Here is a 14,224-nt window from a genome sequence, read left to right as displayed (position 1 = left end):
AAGGACAATGATCAATGTTGGAAGTGATGTGGGAAATTTGGGACACTGATACATTGTTGGTGGAAGTGTGAACTCATCCAACCTTTCTGAAGAGGAAGCTGAAATTATGCCTAAAGGTCAATAAAAATGTGTATCCCTTTGGATCCAGCAATACCATCACTGGGTATATGCCCTGAAGAGCTCATGAATAAGGGTAAAACATCACTTGTACAAAAAATATTCATAGCAGTTCTGTTTGTGGTGGTAAGGAATTGGAAATTGAGGGGATGTCCATCAGTTGGAGAATGGTTGAACAAATTGTGGTATATGGATATGATGGAATTCTATTATTCTATTAGAAATCAGGAGGGATGGGATTTCAGAGAAGCCTGGAAGGATTTGCATGAACTGATGCTGAATGAGATGAACAGAACCAGAAGAATATACCCTACCAGCAACATGGAGGTGATGATCAACCTTAATGGACTTGCTCGTTCCATCAATGAAATAATCAGAAACAATTTTAGGGTATCTGTGATGGAGAATACCATCTGTATCCAGAGAAAGAACTGTGGAGTTTAAACAAAATCAAATATTATTACCTTCAATTTTTTAAAAAAAAAGTTTTCTTATGTACCTCATAATTTTGCTATCTCTAATATTTTATTTTTTCCTCAAGGATCTGTTTCTTTTCTCTCAACACATTCAATTTTGATCAATGCATAGCATGGAAACAATGTAAAGATTTTCAGTTTGTCTTATATGGGGGAGGGGAAGGGAAGGGAGGTGGGATGGAAATTGTAAAATTCAAAACCTTACAAAAATTGTTAGGTAGATACTACTATTGTATATAATTAGAATATAAATAAAATATTTATATATTAAAGAGGAAGATTTATAAAGGGAAACTGAGTCCCAGAGAAGTTAATTAACTTGTCTAAGGTCACTCACCTACTAAAATGAAAGAGATTGATTTCTGTCCTTTGACTCTAAGCAAGTCTTTGAAATATGGTAACCTTTGCTATCCCTTATCTATAGATTACACAACCAGAGAGGCTAATTGATTGCCCTTAGGACATACAGAAAAAGTGTCAGAGTTGGAAGGTCTTTTGATTCCTTCTTTGATCCTATGGTAATTTTATGATTATAGCCCTTGAACTGGATGGATTGAAACAATTATTCAGAAATCAGGTGAAATATAATATAGTATAACTATAATTCACTTACATATATTTTACTTTAAAATGAAATAGTTTAAAGAAAATGGCAAAATAGTTTGACCTAAAGAAATTTTTATCAGTACAAAACATTGAAATGTTTTTAATTCATTATGTTAGTATTTATGCCTCCAGATTAATGCAGCATCAGTAATGGTGGTTTACAAAATCCATCCTATATATGTGTATAAGTCCTAATTTTGAAAAAAATACAGTAATATCTTAATTTATTAAATAGCATTTTACATATTTCTGTTTAATTCTCACAATCACCCTCTGAAGTATGTAGTTCTTCAGGTTTTGTCATTCCTATTTTATAGAAAAGGAACCTGAGGCTCAAAGGTTTAGTGACTTGCTCAGGTCATAAAGCTAGTAAGATTCTGAGATAAGATTTGAACCTGGGACTTTCTTGATCCCAGGAGCAAATATGCTTTCTGCTCTTCTAGTCTTTTTGTAGTTTCCTTTGTGTATTTCAGTTCAGGGCTATCTTCTGGTACATGAGAACCAGCCTAGCAGAGCTCAGAGAGGCTTATCACCACATTAGGCACAGGGTGATGAAGTCATTTGCTGAAGAAATTCTTTAAAATCTAAGTTACATAAAACTTGCTATTTGTATTAGTGAAGGGAGAACCCATACCAATAACATTTCAGATCCTTCATGCATTAAAGCATATTCTTAGTAATTGTTTTGATGATCTCATTATTATTTCTTTTCTTTAGCATGTCTATTAATAAACACTTTTTTCATTAGGAAGTGAAAGGAAGACCACACTTCAAAGGTCAAATCCTACTCTTATTAGCACAAATTCACTTAATTTTGCTAAGGATCAGCTTTCTAATCTGTGGAATGGGGTAGGAAGAGATTGCTTCTAAATTCCAACCTTAGATCCAGGAGCCTATATTTGTAGTGTTACAGTCCTGTTGTGGCATATATCTCAAATATCTAAAGCCACGAGTCAGACAAAGAGAATGAATTATTGAATATTGAAATAATAGTTTGATGAAATCACTGGAACTTTTAGGAAATTTTAGTCATGTACACAAAGAAAATTAGGTGAGCTATTGAAGTGATCATCATGAACTGGGCATCTAAATAATTAGCCCCTTGGCATCATTAAGAAAATCAAAGATACTGGACTCACAATCTATTTGTTTCATTTATTTTAATGACTAGACTAGGCCAATTGCTTGTCAATCCATAGATAAATCACTCAGTACTTCAGTCTGGGAGATCTAGTTTCCTGTGCATAGCAAATGCAGATACAAACTTCCTCTATATGCAGTCACTGAAGAATTGTAAATTTTAATTACAATTACTATTTAATATTACCGAGAGCTTTTCAACACTTTTACAAATACTTTTTCTTTCTGTTGTTCTTATTCTTGCCCTTCTTTCTCCTCCTTCATTCCTCCACAAATTATCCTTCTTCTGTTTTCTGTAGCTGCATTCTGTATCTGCTGGTTAGTTAATAATGTAAACCTGGGAAGGATGTTCACATGTGATTAGGGTGGAATAGTATTCTATCTCTTTCAAAGGTGGGGGCTGCAGAACAGAATACGTTTACTTATTCAAAGCTTTGTATTTTGGGGATCCTTTTTGGTCTTCAGGTTTATGACTGCTTCAATTGGTTCAAGTAGCTTTAAAGATGATTTTCTAGACTTCTCTAAGTATACATCATATCATCTGTACAAAGTAAAAATTTTGCTTCCTCACTGCCAATTCTAATTCCTTCAATTTTTCTCATTGCTAAAGTTAGCATTTCTAATATTATATTGAATAGTAATGGTGATAATGGGCATCCTTGTATCATCCCTGATCACATTATAAATGCATCGAGTTTATTCCCATTTCATATTATATTTGTTGATTTTTTGATAGATATTGCTTATTATATTAAGGAAAATTTTTATTCATATACTCTCTACTGTTTTTAATAGAAACGGATGTTGTGTTTTGCTCATGCTATGTTCTTGATCCTTGAAAACTGTAGTGAAAGGGTCAGGGAGGTGGTGCAGTGGCAAAGAATTGGAAATTGAGGGGATGCTCTTCTATTGAGGAATGATTGAACAAGTTGTGTTATGGAATACTATTGTTCTATAAGAAACCATGAATGATTGGACTCTAGAGAAGCATGAAAAGAATTACAGGAACAGATGCTGAGTGAAGGTAGCAGAACCAAGAGAATATTGTACACATTAACAACAGCACTGTGAGCTGATCAACTTTTGATGGATCCTCTCAGCAGTTCTGAGGGTTAGAACAACACTGGAAAAATAGTTATGGACAATGTTATCCACATACAGATGAAGAAAAATAAAACAAAACAACAACACAAAAAATAGCAAACTATAGAATCTGAATGAGCACTATGTTCACTTTAATAAATTTCTCTTATGTTTTTCCTTCCTATTTTATGGTTTTCTCTCTTCTTCCTTAGTCCTAATTTCTCATATAGAAAATGATTAATCTGTAAAAATGTTAAACACAAATGTTTATGTTCCAGACTGTTCCTGCCGAGGGGAGGAGGGTGGAAGGAAATTATGAAACTTATAAATATGCATGTCGATGAATGTTAAAAAAAGTTATAATATGTAATTGGAAAAATAAAATGAAATATCAGTTGAATAAAAAATAGCATGAGAAAGATAGAAAATAAGGTGAGGCTTGAAGGAGGAAGAATGTTTCTGTAAGCAGAGATGCATCTCTTGAAGGCATGGAGAAAGACACATCTAAATGTTAGGAAGGTAGAAAGGGTAGAATAACATCAGGGCAAAGAAAATCAATTTTAATTGGAACATGGAGTGTTGTAAAATAAAGTTTGAAAGTTGAGTCACATGTCAAATTGGGAAGGGCTGTGAATGATAAACTAAGAAGCTTGTATTTTTTCAGCATAGAGGAACTATTGAAACTTGTCAAAGTAGGATAATATTATTGAAAGTATAGGAAAACTGTTTTCTAAGTGAAGAACCTGTTGGAGAGGGAGGAAGATTGGAGACAGGGAGACAAGTTGGAAAAGTATTCCAGAAGTTTAAGCAAGAGGTAACATAGGCCTAAATTAGGGTCATAGCAATGTAAACGGAACAGAGACATATATGAGTGACTTATCAGAGGATGAGTCAATAGAACTTGGCAATTGATTGAGTTTGATGGATGAGGGAGAAGAAACAGAATGATAGTGCCATTAATAAAATAGGTCAATTAAAGCAGCCAGTTTTTTGAGAGAAAATGATGAGCAATGTTTTGGAGACACTCATTTTGAGTTGTCAGTGGGACATCCAGATGGAAATGTCTAGCAGGTAGTTGGAAATATCTTGGATATCAGGTGGAAGTGATGTATTTCAAGCAGGTAGGGGCCTTAGAAGTCATCAAATCTGACTGGAGATAGAAATTCTTTACATAGAGGTAATACAGTTAGGGGACTGAATGAGGAGTGAAGAAGAAGGGAAGGGTATAGGTGGATAGACATCTTTAGGAAATACATAGAAAAGAAAGAACTGGTGGAGAAGGAAAACTAGGAGAGAAAGAAGTCATTGAATCCACAGTTGAATAATAAAAAGGCAATGATCAGTAGTATAAGGTACAACAAAAGGGTAAAGAATGGTAAGAACTGAGATGCAACCATTGAATTCGGCAGTTAGCAGTCACTGATATGAATTCAGCAGTTAGAGATAACAATAGCGATAACACTGGTAATAATAGAAAAATCATTTGTAACAAAGTAATAGGGAAAAGAAATCAAAGTTCAAAGAGGGAGTGGTAAGGAAGAGGAGGTAATGAGGATAGATTACTCTTTCAAGAAGTTTTAACAGTAAAAGGTGGAGCTATATAGGATACTATCATTAAGGAAGCAGCAGAATCAAGATTTTTGCTTGTTTTAAAGATTGTGGAGAACATATTTGAACCTAAGGAAAAGAGTCTGGGAGGGAGAGGGAGAGACTGGAGATTAGGGAACAAAGCAGAATGGTTGAGGGGACCAAGGTCCCAGAAATAACTCCAGGCTCTAAACTTGATTTCAAAGAGAGAAGGATTAGATTTGCAATGGAGGAGGCCAACTTCCTCTAAGACAAAGAGTGTAGAAGGATAAAATGGGGGAAAATACAGGAAGGTTTTGAGATGTGGTTGAAGGGAACTTGAATTGACTGCTTTGAATAAAGTATGAAGAGAAGGTCATCTTTGGGGGGAATGGAAAGAAATAGATGATTTGAAATGTGAATTAGCTGTTGGGGGAAAAAACCTTATCCAGCTACCTTCCCTGCCATTCATAACCTTCCATGAAAACATCCTGGAATTGCAATTGGAGAATCAAAAGAAATATGGTAAAGATTCCTTTTCCCTAAATTTCTCCGGGAGGGATACTACTGTAAAGGACTACTGGGAGAAAACAAAGGAGACACATTCTGGGGAGAAAAGAAATGAAAAGTAGAAAAGACAAAATCTAAGGATATTTTTAGAGGTACTTTCATGGACAAGGTCAGAAGTTTGCTTATTTATTTAGTCATATATTAAATACACCAGAAGGAATACTCAGAACAAAGAGAAACTCTAGCCAGTTACAATTAAGCTAATGTTGATAAAGTGGAGCTGATCACAATCAATATTTTTTTTTTCAAATGAGATCCCTTTAGATAGAAATGGTCAAGAAAACTTACAGTTTTGAACAAATATTTGTACCTTCCAGAGATTTTCTATTTTCTTTGGTGAAAAGGTAGATAAATATATTTATTATTATCTATAAGTATTTGCATATGAAAAACATTACTTGGAAACTTGTCACTTGTCTATAGAAATTCACATATATCCAATTAATACCTGTAGAAATGCATATTCATCCATGGACATATATGACTCATTAATAAAACACACATAACTTAAATATATATATATATATATATATATGTAAATACAAGATCTATATATGTAAAAAAAAATATATATATATGTATGTATATATATATAAACCATTGATTCATAGGAATAAAAACTATATAGAACCAGGACCTATCATTAAGGATTATAATGCCATAGAATCATTTCACCCCACCTTCACACTTCAGTGCCAATCTTCCCTCCACTCATTCCTTAACTTTTATTTTCTCTTATTTTTCTTTCTTTCCTTCCTTCGTTTTCCTTCTTTTCTTCTTTCCTTGAAAAGCTACTAGGAAAGAATGACTGTGATTTATTATAGTCTTTAGTGAATAAAAAAATGCTTAAATTTCCACAAGTCTTACATCTCATACATAGAACTCAATGTAATACACACACACACACACACACACACACACACACACACATATTCACAATTAAGCAGGCCTGATAATAGCAAAGCTTTGGAGTTACATCAGAGATGACAATGTGAATATCCTGTCCAATTTAATTAAAAAACATTTTACTGAATGCCTACCATTGCAAGGCACTATCCCACAGGACTTTAGTCCTTTTGCTTGATTATATACTACATCTCATTTACCCCAAATCATGTTGGATTTCTTCTTAGCATTTGCTCTCCTTTTCATTATAATACCATCACCTCCCTTTCCCAGATACTGGCATGAAGGGGATACTGGGCTGAGTGTTCAGCAGAGCAATCCAATCCAACCTTCTGGCTAGATTATTGAAATTCTGATCCATTTCTCCATTTAGGACTATGGGGGCAGGGAAGAAATGAGAGAGGGATATCATATTGCTGAACTTGTAATAAGATTCAATCGTTCTGATAAATGTAAATTATTTATCACTCACTCCCCATTTTATGGGCTTGATGGTATTTGGAATTATATTACCCAGCATCATAATGTTTCTTTCTCTACTTCTCACCAGGACAGAATGCCATTCCGAAAGGGACAAGGAGGCAAATGCAGCATATGACTGACAGGATATCGAACAGATGGATAGATGAGATGATTGTATAATTTAATCCTGGTCACTTATTGCACAGTGGCCTTTATGAAGAAGAGAACCACATTAGCCATTTTCCCCCCTCAAGGATATAAGCAAAGTGACATTAATCTGCCATGATTGAGATATTGGTTTGATTGGTTGGCAAGAATGAAGGAACTCGAACCAAAAGGCCCGTCTAGCATGAGATATGTGGGTTGTTAGTCTTCAGTAACAACCTGATGAGGAACCTGAAGTGGTTCAAATCAGAGACTGCCTGTGAAGAGGTCCCCAGGCAGACAGCTGTGCATCTAATTCCTGGGAGAGAAATATGAGTGAGCACCAGGAAGCGAAAGATCAATGTGGAGTGACTTGCCGAGGTTATTAACTCAGACACACTGACTGTTAACCTCCATTGCATAACAACTTCATCCCGTGTAGGTGAGTGGCATTCTTCTGCAGTCTGCAATAAAGACACAGGGAAAGGAAGGTATTTCTCTGATTATTTTTTTAGGTTATACTAAAGGTGTCTTTGCTCCAGATACTTGTGGGAAATGTAGAGTCTACCTTAAGAAATACTAATGGGAAGTGAAGTTATCCAGAGGGTGTGACTTACAGAGGTGTTCAAGAGAGCACTTGACAAGATGACCCTTCCTTCCCTTACTGTGAGTGGGAAATTGCCTCTATTATTATTGATGTAATAGATTTATTTTTTCTGTGATAAAATTGTAATGGAGACATAGTGGCATAGTGGATTCAGAAAAATGGCTTTGGAAATAGGAAAACCAATGTTCAAGACATACCATTGACATATAAGGTACTGGCTGTATGACTCTTGGGCAAACTACTTAACCTCTAAGTCTCTTGGGCATATATGTGTGTGTGTATGTATGTGTGTGTGTGTGTGTGTGTGAATATGTAGGTATGTATTGATAAAATACACACACACACACACACACATATATATATATGTATATGTATATATGTATATATGTATGATAGGGCAGGTGGTAGCATGCACATAAAGAGCTTCCATGCCAGAAATTCCCTCAACCATTGAATCCATGGTCTAGAACAGAGTTCAAACAAAATGATAGTGATAATATAAAATTCTGGGTGTCTACCCTTGGATGGAGGGGGATGCAAGGGTTGGGTTAAGATAACTTTTTTATTGTTCCTAACACAGGCAACTCCATCTCTCTTCTTTGTATGATGCCCCACTTACCAGGGATGCATTACCAGTTGCCCTCAGAACTCAGATCAAGTAGCATTTAGTTGAAGTTTTTTATGAGTCTCCCTCACTTGCTAGTATTTCCTTCCCATTGCAATGTATTTCTTTTACACACATACACACACACACACACACACACATGTATTTGTTGTACATGTTGTCTCCTCCATAGAATGCAAACTCTTTGAGGGCAAAATCTGTTTCATTATTGTCTTTTGATTTCTAGTGTATAGCATGGTGTCCCATATGTAGTAGTAGCTTAATAAATGTCTGTGGCTTGGAAAATGGGCAAAGCTACTTGTATGAATCTGGAAGGACATTCATTTGGTTTAGGGCATGTCAGTAATCTTGGCTCCATAAACTATCTGAAAACTAGTGTCATCCCTAAAGATTGGAATCAGAAACTTGGTGGGAGAGTTATGAAAATGGGTGGGGGTTGAACTATGAGACAGGAAGATGAAGCAGCTTGCTTCTGATTTCTGAAGGAGGTGGCCATTAGTGAAATACTTCACTGGGCATACATGGTCTCTGAGAAAGCTAGACCCCACATGCTAGCTTGGAACATAAGATGAAGAGACTAAAGAACTACCCTACAAGGAAAACTGGCTAGTGAGCTGGCTTAAAGAAAACCATTCAAGATTGAGAATAGGAGCAGAGTAGGAGAAGACTTCCCAAAGAGATGGACACTTCAAAACTTCAAGACTGATGAAACAGGCAACTATTTCAATATAAGATACAAGCCTAGGAGAAGAAAATGTCTTCCTCAGTTTCCTCAAGTTAGGATCCCACCTCCAAAAGTCATTATAAAGGATGTTTGAAAAAAAGATGAGAATGCTGGGGAACATGGCAAACCACATTCCACTTCAGCCTGAAACTTGAGAACTTGATCCAGTATAAACAAGAAGAGTATCCACTAAAAGAATGAATCCGAGAAAAGAGAGAGCTAAGAAAAATCAAGGCTTAGCTCCATTTACATTTTCATCTAAAGCCAAACTATTGGCTCTAAACTTGGAGGCTGTATATGTTGTCACTTTCCTATTTTCCTTGTTATTTTAAGCCCCTATAGTTATAGAGTATATTATTTAGCAATGTACTAGGTCCAGGCAAGAAATCGAGTATTGATTTATTGCTTTGTTGATTTCTAGACTTAACAAAAGTAATGGAGAGAATGTGAATAATGTAATTAAGCTTAAACTTGTGTCATGAGTATATCCCCCCAATTTCCTAAGAGCTGATTGCTCAACATTTATCAGCACATCACTGACTGTATACGGCACCTCCACTGAAGCCTGAGTGTTATGCCTCATTGTGATATAAAGGTGATTGATCTATTAAGTATTTGAAGTCTCTGCAAGCAGACAAAAAACCTGGACAAATCTACCAAGATTAAAAAGTTCCTAGAACAGTTGTTGTGATAGATAATGCTGTATGTTGCTGTTGATATTGTCCAGGATAGGTTTGAAGAAGATCTTCACCTGAATGATTTTATGCAAATGAATATTCTGGTCACAATTTTTTAATAAAAATTATTTTATTCTAAACGTAACAGATGCAGAATAAAACAAGCATTTCTAGGTCCATTGTAAAATCAGAAAAGAAAGAATTGTCAATGAATCTGTAGACCTCTATGATACATTATTGGTTTTTCTTTTAAAGTAAATAAGTTCAGCCTGTAGCTTTCAATGCTGTCTTGTTTGTCTTTTGACCTTCCTTGTCTTCTCTTTATTTAAAAATAAAGAAGATACTTTAATAATATTTTCCTTTCCTTATTTTTTTGCTTCCTTTATCACCCCTTGGCTCACAACCTTCTCCATACCCTGGAAGTAATAGGGGAAAATAAAACCCTTGTAACTAGTATGTGACACAAAATAAATTGATATTGTGTCTAAAAACGTACCTTATTTTCATCTTGTGTCCATCCCCTCTCTATCAAGAGATGAGCAGCATTATTAATCAAAAATCCTTTGGCATCAAGGTTGACTTTTTATGGTTTAGCGTTTTCAAGTTTTGCAAAGTCGTTTTTCTTTTTTAATGTCACCATTGTTTTACAACTTATTTTGCTTGTTCTGCTTTCTTGTTTCTACATCAGTTCAAATAGATCTTTCCATGTTTCTTTGAAATTGTCCATATTTTCTTATGGTTCAATAAAATACCATTATACATACACATAACAACAAACCATATGCATATATCATAATATTTTTAGCCATTTCCTAATGTTGAGTTCCGCCTTGGTTATCACTTTTTTTCTACTATCAGAAAGAACTATCAAGATCTTTTTGTATATATGGATCAATTCTCTTTTCCTTTTCTCTCTTTGGTCTCATATTGGTAGCATAATTGAGTCAAGAGAGTTTGAAGAATTTATTGACTTTTGGAAAATGGTTCAAAAATAATTTTTTAGAATTGTTGGAGCAATTCACAGTTCCATCAATGATTAATTATATATGATGGTTTCCTTGCAGCCCCTATAGTTCTTGTCATTTTTCATTGCTGTCATTTTTGCCTATCTGATGGGTATGAAATGGACTCTCAGAGTTATTTTAATTTGTATTTCTTGAGAATTCTGAGAGATTTATGGTATTTTTTTCCATTCAGCAGAGAGACTGAACTTTTTCCTTTAAAATCATCTTCATATCAGGGTTGTGGGAAATCTGGGACACTATTACATTGTTGGTGGAGCTGTGAATTCATCTAACCTTTCAGGAGAGCAATTTGGAACTACTCCCAAAGGGCAACAAAAATGTTCATACCCTTTGATCCAGCAATACCACTACTGGGTCTATACCCTGAAGAGATGATGAAAAAGGGTAAAAACATCACTTGTACAAAAATATTCATAGCAGCTCTGTTTGTGGTGGCAAAGATTTGGAAATCAATTAAATGTACTTCAATTGGGGAATGGCTTAGCAAACTGTGGTATGCGTATGTCATGGAACACTATTGTTCTATTAGAAACCAGGAGTGATGGGAATTCAGGGAAGCCGGGAGGGATTTGCATGAACTGATGCTCAGTGAGATGAGCAGAACCAGAAAAACACTGTACATCCTAACAGCAACATGGGGGGTGATGATCAACCTTGATGGACTCACTCATTCCATCAGTGCAACAATGAGGGACAATTTGGGGCTGTCTACAATGGAGAATACCATCTGTATCCAGAGAAAGAATTCAAAAAAAAAAGATCAAGGACTATTAACTTTAATTTAGGGAAAAAACCTGATATCTTATTGTTTGATCTTGCTATCTCTTATACTTTAGGTTTCTTCCCTAAGGACATCATTTCTCTCTCATCACATTCAATTTGGATCAATGCATACCATGGAAACAATGTAAAGACTGGCAAATTGCCTTCTGTGGGGGTGGGGTGGGGAGAGAAATAAGATTGGGGGGAAAATTGTAAAACTCAAAGTAAATAAAAATCTTCAAATTCTGGAAAAAGATCATCTTCATATCCTTTGATTATTTATAATAGAATAGTTTTTGTCCAATATATTTGAATGAATTCTTTTAATTTCTCACATGAGATCCTTACAAAATATTTCCATTTTATATAATCTCTCTCTCTCTCTCTCTCCCCTTTTTGATCATGAATTTCCCTCCCATCTACATAGATCTGAAAAGCAATTTCTTTTTTTTTTTTGGCTCTATAATTTTTTATGCTATCCTTTTTAAGCCTGAGTTGTATATCTATTGGGATTGGGATCTTGGCATATGGTATGAGATACTGGTCCACAGCTAACTTCTACCACTCTGTTTTTGAGTTGCTTTTGTCAAAGAGTGAATCTTTATGCCAGTATTTGGGACATTTGGATGTATTATTTAGTATTTGTTTGCTTTAATTTTGGTGATTATTGATTTCTAATATGGATTGATAACAAGTACTGGTAGACTCCCTTTCCTACTTTCCCCACCCCCAAAGAAACATTCAAAGACTGTCTATGGATGACAATCTGGGGAGAGTAAACAATTATAAATTTGATGGAGTATCAAAACATAAATGCTTAAGATATGTTTCTTTGTAGACCCTACTAGGAAAACACTATGTAAACCTAAAGAAATTTCATTTGAATATTTCATAGAGAATGCAATAGTAGCGAAGTTAAGGATTTTCTATATATTCCACAGGAAAACTATAAACTGAGACAGAAAGAAAGAATGTGATTACTCATTGGATTAATTGCTTGGAGAGGACCCTAACTTGAAAAGAAGAAGCTAATGAGATTAAGTCCTAGAAATTCAAAGACAGAAGAAAATCAGAGCCAATATAGGTTAGATAATTTTCTCAAGGGATATCCCATTAATAGATTCCTCCTGCCTCTATGAAAGTAATGATAAAACTACATGACAAAATACTCTTCTTATGCCTCTAGGAAAATAGTAGTGTCCAAAATGATCAGAGATGCAGACTGGTAGAGACGAATTAGGACATATCTAAGAACAATGCTATTACATATGTAACTCAGGCAAAGAATAAAATATGGAGGGCATCAAAAAGTATACTTTGATAAACCCAGTAATATCATAATGAGATGGAAGGTTTTGACCAGAGGAACAAGATAAATGATGTAATCAATATGTCAAGGGAGCTTGTTTATAGTGATGGATGTAACATCTGGTTAGTGGTGACCTGTGTAAAGTTGTCGATATTGATGGATGTTATATGGTAATAAGGGATATAGACAGGGGAGCAAAAAGGGCATCTTTCATAACATCAAAAGGCTGACTTTGGGAAAGGAGTGATAATACACTTATTGTCATAATTGACGCTACATTGGATATAACTTTTATGAGGAGTAGGCATTATCTACCATGGTCTTTGTCACAGAGGTAATGAAAAGAAATTAGGTTTATTCTCAGTTTTTTTTTTTGTTTGAAGCATCAATAGAGTTGAGATAAATTTTGTGCTCATGTACCAATAGAAAATTGTTTCAATTTAGTAGTAGTAACAAGAACAAAAAAATTTTCATTTCTTTTAAATAAAGACTAAATGAAAACTACCATCAATGCATGAAGGTAAGTCCCTTTCTATACATAAGACCATTATCCTTACAATCAGTCTTTTTCTAACTCTCTTCCTTTTCTTCCTCTTTTCTCAGAAGAGAAACAGATTACAATTCATTCTTCCAAAGGTTTTTCTTCATATTTTCTCCATTACTACCCTTTTTCCACTCAGTCCCACTTCTCACCTTCTCCACACTGTTGATTAGGGTCCTTTTCCTGATTTGAGGTGTTGCTACAGAAAACAGAAATGTATTCCTGAAACATATATACTTATTAAATGAGTAAATGAATTTACCGAATTTCTAATATAGACAATAGAACTGGAGAGGATTCTGAAGATCACCTAATGTAAAAATTTCATTGCATGGGTTACATGTAGTTGGAAAAAACAAAATACATCCATTATAAAAAAAATCTCAAAAGACAAATAGGTGAATCATCTGGCTTTGTTTGAGTATTTCCAGTGACGAGGAACTCACTACCTTACTTGACAGATGATTTCATTTTTGGACTTTGCTAACAGCCGGTACTTTGTTAGAGTGTTTATATCATGAAATGGAGTCTTGAACTTTCTTATAATTTATAACCCATTGCTTTTGACCTCTGAAACAACTGGAAAAGAATTTTTACTCCAAATGGCAGTATTTCAAATATTTGAAAACATTCCCATGATGCTTTTATCCTGGTAAAAAAAAATACCCATTATTTCCTCTTTATTTTGTACTACATTACTAGCAAATTCTTCAGTATCTTATTTATTTTTCTCAGAACAGACTCTATTTGCCAATTTCTCTTTGAAAGAGTGACCCTTGGAATTGAATCTAATAGTTCAGATTTAGTTTGAACTACACAGATTATCAAAGGATCACTTAGTTCTTCCCATAAGATGGTTAATACATATTAATGAATTCTCATGC

The 14,224-nt window shown here is 34.7% G+C and overlaps 1 long non-coding RNA gene across 2 annotated transcripts in view; it reads left to right on the top strand.

Moving 5' to 3' along the window:
- Positions 1-7,906, top strand: part of LOC141492546 (uncharacterized) — a 67,753-nt gene extending 59,847 nt beyond the window's left edge. For both annotated transcript variants that reach the window (XR_012469957.1, XR_012469956.1), the window contains exon 3: positions 7,015-7,906. This is a non-coding gene — a long non-coding RNA (uncharacterized LOC141492546). The remainder of the gene's footprint in view (positions 1-7,014) is intronic.
- Positions 7,907-14,224: the final 6,318 nt, after the last annotated feature.

The sequence above is a fragment of the Macrotis lagotis genome, chromosome 7 (assembly GCF_037893015.1).
Source record: "Macrotis lagotis isolate mMagLag1 chromosome 7, bilby.v1.9.chrom.fasta, whole genome shotgun sequence".
NCBI lineage: Eukaryota > Metazoa > Chordata > Mammalia > Peramelemorphia > Peramelidae > Macrotis > Macrotis lagotis.
The sequence above is the reverse complement of the archived record's forward strand: the minus strand, read 5'-3'. Positions and strand labels throughout refer to the sequence as shown.